We start from the raw sequence: 5,369 nt of genomic DNA, 5'->3' as shown, positions 1-5,369 counted from the left end.
TTTTAATTATTTTTAAAAAAATGTTTACTGTCCCCATCTATTATATGAAAATGCGCTTAACGTTGTAACGATCTGAATTGCGTTGTATTGAGGCATGCTAGGCTATATTTTTAGTTGAAAATGCATCTCCATTTGCAAATAGCATTTTCATATTGCAATCAATCGTGAAATGCACAGCATGCACAGGCCTAAGCCACGCGACAAAATGTTACCTGAGAATGAATGCACGTGATGTTTGCATGAACCACGCGACATTAGGTCAGTTTGGCCTAGGATTAGCCATAGCTAGGGCACTGGACACTTGGTGACTGTTTGACATGTGATAAGGTAAGATTTTTAATTATTGTCTTAAAATAAGGTTAGAAGACTAAGCTAAACTTGGTTACTTTTGTGTGAAGAAATGAAGAGTTTGGTTCCAAAACGCTATTTCCTTTTTTTAAAACATTCAGGTTATTTAATGTGTATTGTGTTGTTTTGATTGAGTAAAGATATATAAAATAACAACACCCAGTTACAGTTCAACTGAAATTATTTGGAAAACAAAATGTAAAAAAAAATATTTATGAAAATTCATTAAAATGGTGGCGTTTTGAAACTCTTCAAATGTAGCACATAGCTCGACATATTTTGTAGCCTATGCTACTTTGGAATAATTAAAATACATAGATATTTATGTTTTTGGTATAATACAGAAATATAAGCAACTGTTGTTGAAAGTCCCGAGTACCGCCATGTATAGGCTAATAGAAAATCGGAGAGATTTCTATTTTGGGTAGGACTTTTTGCCTCAGTATTTTCTGTCAGTCTAAAGCACAACTGATATTGCCATCTATGTACTGTAGGTAGCCTGCTTTGTTTAAAGATCGTTGTCTTTCAAAGAAATGTAGCTGGGCTTTGGATGATATAAAATCACGGTGTCTCTGCAACAAATGCGCATTAAGATTAAACGAGGTTGCATTTTTTGGTAATTGGTGGAGTAGCCTAGGCTAGGAACACGAACATCAGTGGGGCTGTTAAAGCGTAACTGGCCAGAATGCATCCTAGGGTGTTTTTGTGAATGTACCCTAGTCAAACTTTAGTTTAAAAGCATAATTATAGCCTACGTCCGAAGCGCCACTTTTAGCTTGTCGTCGTTTTCGGGTCAAATGGCTTTTTTAATGGAAATCGTAGGGGCACTACTATTTTGATACATGATGGCATCAAAATAGCTATTTTTAAAACACCAAGAAGGCTCGACACAACATGAAACTTTGATCGAAGTCATCTGTGTCTCTACACATGAACTTGAGCATTGTTTGTGTACACAGAGTTTACTAAAAGAAAGGTTTTTAAAAACTTAGTTTTTCTGCTCGCCGCCATCATGCCAGCCAAGGAGTGAGTTGTCCAAAACCTTTCTTTTTAGTAAACTGTGTACACGAACAATGTTCTCAATGCTCGAGTTCATGTGTAGAGACACTGATGATTCTAAATAGCTATTTTGACGCCATCATATATCGAAATAGTAGTGCCCATGAATAATACTTATCATAAATGCTCAAACATTGCTTCCTAGATAATGTGAATTCCAAGCTACAAAACTGAAGTAATTCTAAGGACTGACAATTATATGAATGTGATAAAGACAGGATTTGAACAGAAATATTTTACAGGCTTTTGGTTTTGGGACCCATTCTTGATTAAGACAATGTTTTAACAAAATATGAGATGGTGCAGCAAGAACCTTAGATGATTTAACCTGGAATGACCCATTGCATATACTTAAATGTCTGCCACTATGTCTTTGGATTTCCCTCTTCTTATTCAGGTCTGTAACATACCGATTACAGGGCTCTGCGGTTCTTCAGCTCTCCTCTTCCTTCCTCCACTGCGGTCACTGCTATACTTAAGCCAGTTCTTAATGTGGCTGTCGCACTCGCTGGCAGTGATATTTTGCGCTGCCGCAGCACCTGAACAGGTAACAGTTCTTGATCATTGAAAATACAATGCACTATTTCCAGGAGAATCAAAAAGTGTCTATTAAGCACACTGTATTTAATTTTTCTTTTACAATGACAGCAATGCAGTGGCATTCAGACACCTCTTATAGCTGCAGTGATTTTTAAAGCTGCAAAAGCCTTCTTTTGGCCTCCTCGGCCAAGCCAATTGTATTGGGTTGCCAGTGTGTCTGTGATGAGGTGACGCATTATTCTCCTGACCGCGTCCCCAGCATTCATCCCACCAAGTGCTGTAAGGTGTGTTGTCTACAGATAAGAACAGAAATGTACAGATGTATATAGATTTTATACAGTTAAGAACAAAATTATTCATACCCCTGGCAAATATTAATTTAATGTTGATTTTCTCTCGACCAATATGTTTGTTCTGACTGAAAATGAAACTGCCACATGTCAAAAGGTTGCTTGACAATGTGGTAGAAACATGGAAATAGAAGCATTTTCATCTTTTTTTTTACATATGTATGAATTTTGTGTCCAAAATTATTCATACCTTTTTTTAGATAATGACTGGAAAGCCTTGTTTGGCTGTATGTTTTGGATCATTGTGTGGTTTAATGGCCCGATGCCGCCTATTGGGACGGGTTTCTCGGCAGACTGCCTGATTTTTTTTCCTCCAAAAATCTTACTGTAGCCCCTTGTTTTAGTGTTACCATTTACTTTGAGAAGGTCACCAGGTCCCATTGTCTGGAAAAAAACACCCCAAGCTAATACATTTCTATAATAGCTATTCTGCACTGTGGATATGGTGTTTTGATGGTTGACATTTGCAGCACATCCCAAAATGGACCACTTGGTCATCATGGATGCTGATCATGGATCACTCTTCTTAAAATGCACAACTCTGCTTAACCTTTTATAAGGACACACCTGAACAAAGAATATAGCTTTTGCTTGATTTTTAAATGGTTATGAACTAGGTTTCCAGACTAGATCTCCCTGAAATAAGATCTAGGTGGGCGGGGCTAGGCTAGCTGTCTAGAATCATTGTGAAGACATTGAGAGGCTTGGTATGTATTATGAGAACCATTTTGAGAGCTGTGATGACAAATAAACATGCTTCCAGTGATTATTTAAAAAGGGTATGAATAATTTTGGACATGCCATTTTTCATAAAAATGTTCAAAAAATATGAAAACTGATTCTACCACATTATCTTACAACATTTAGCCATGTAGAAGTGTCATTTTCAAACATATTGGTCAAGAGAAAATTAACATTAAATCAATATTTGCCAGGGGTATGAATACTTTTGTTCTTAACTGTATAGAATGTGTACTGTTGACAAAACATAATGCAGTTGGTTCCAAAGTATTCAACCAACGTGAAATTTTTCACCATGTTGTGGTCATCAATGTAGTCAAATACATACCATAGCTTTCTCCTGTGCTTTCTCTAATAACACATTCTCCACTCTCCTCAGATGTTCTTGTGTCTGAATTGGGAATGTGAATTCCTCTGGTAGAGAGGGCGCTGCTTGTGCTGGCTGCTTCTTAGCCAGGGCCTGGAGAAGGAGGGTGTTCTGGCGCACTTGCGCCTTTATCTCCTCCAAGGCCCTGAAAATTAGCTGGTCACGCTCTATAGGTAAGAAAGGTTTAATAGAAAAACAGAAACATTTCACATTGCTTTAGAAAGTGTTGTGACTTAAATGATTATGTTACACAAATGATATCATCAGTCATGTTGCAGACCAGCAAAATGTTTTGTACCGAATGTGTTTGTCACAGGCTGTGAGTAGGAGGTAGTGGGAGCACTCAAGACCGATGAAAACACCGGTGGTGGCTGGAGTACAGGCTGGAGTACAGGTAGCTGTTTGGAGGAGCCTGGTTTCGCAGGTGGTTTCACTGGTTGTTTCGCTGGTTGTTTTGCTGGTTGCTGGTTGGCGATGGAATGGCGTGGCTGAGGTAGAGCTTCAAACTGCTCCACCACTTTGGCAGAGGGCCTGCAGTATGACAACAGGACAACACCACAGGTATTAAAACATCAGTGAATCTTAGACTTTTGTTAATTTGTGTACTGTACGGTTCTTACATTCTAGGCCTTCTGAAACTTTCATCCTCAGAAGTGAGGGAGTCTTTCTTGGTGGCCCTCACCAGTTTCTTCCTGGCCGCTTCATAAGAATCTGTATTTGAGGGAAACATTTGTTAAACAAGGAACCATATTGCAGCATGTATAGAAATGAAATGAAGTTGCATTATGATGAATCATGTTATCTCTCTCTCTCTCTCTCTCTCTCTCTCTCTCTCTCTCTCTTTCTTTCTCTCTGTGTTTGTTTACAGGAGGGTCTCACCATATTTCTTCAGTACCCTGACAAAGAACTCCCCCCATGTCTCATCAGGATCCTCCTGATTCTGGACAGCCACCTTACCCCGTTGCATACTTTTGTATGGTGGCCAGAACGACACTTTTTGGTCGACACTCAGCCAGCTTGTGGGCACCACTTCAACCTCATTCTTTTCCGTAAATAGTACAATTGCGAACATGATCTGTAAACTGAAATGATGAACAGATGAACTTAGCTTTAACTAACTAACTTATTTATTTATTTATTTATTTATTTATTTATTTATTACTAACTAACTAACTTATTTATTCATTTATTTATTTATTACTAACTAAATTATTTATTTATTTATTTATTTATTTATTTATTTATTACTAACTAACTCATTTATTTATTTATTTATTTATTTATTATGTATGGTTCAGTCGGTATATTGCAAAGCCATGTTTGACAGGCATTGCAACCATTTTGGCATCAATGGTTTTCTCTGACAAAGCCACCACCTCTACAGACAGTCCTTGAACAAAAGCAATATTCAAATTGAGGGAGTCAACTGGGGATGTGAAAAACGACTGTCTGTTTAAAAATTTCCGTCCCAAAAACTGTGTGCAGCCATCAGCATTGAACATTTTTTCAATTCTGAATATGCTGTGCCCACTCAAAACTATGTTGTTAGGCGCATGGACTGATAAAAAGAATTTGGGACAGGTGTAGTGAGAGAGTAGACTGTGCAACACTGGACTGACATTGACTGACTGACTGACACTGCTGTTTAGTTTTTGTTCAGCGATGCGTTTTACAATTTGCTGCAAAGGTTGGTTTGGCTTTCTGATCTTTCTTTTCAGTTGATGCAGAAAGTTTTCGAAAGGAAAGGCAGAAATTCTCTGCAAGGGGCCAAATTTTCTGACATCGTCTGCCAGGTGGATTAAGCTATGGACATTGTACACAATGAAATCGCCATAAATCACAGAGAAGTTTTGGACAAAGACTCTGATCACCTTCTCGGCGTAATCACAGTATGTTTTTGACAGCTGTGGGCTGCATAGAATGGTTATGCCCACATGCAGAAGGAGGAAGTGATCGTACATAAC

Source organism: Alosa pseudoharengus, unplaced genomic scaffold (genome assembly GCF_046254945.1).
Source record: "Alosa pseudoharengus isolate Yale_2024_CS ecotype anadromous, Long Island Sound unplaced genomic scaffold, YU_APseudo_1.1 YU_APseudo_1.1_scf_4, whole genome shotgun sequence".
Taxonomy (NCBI): domain Eukaryota; kingdom Metazoa; phylum Chordata; class Actinopteri; order Clupeiformes; family Clupeidae; genus Alosa; species Alosa pseudoharengus.
This window is presented reverse-complemented; position numbering follows the sequence as displayed.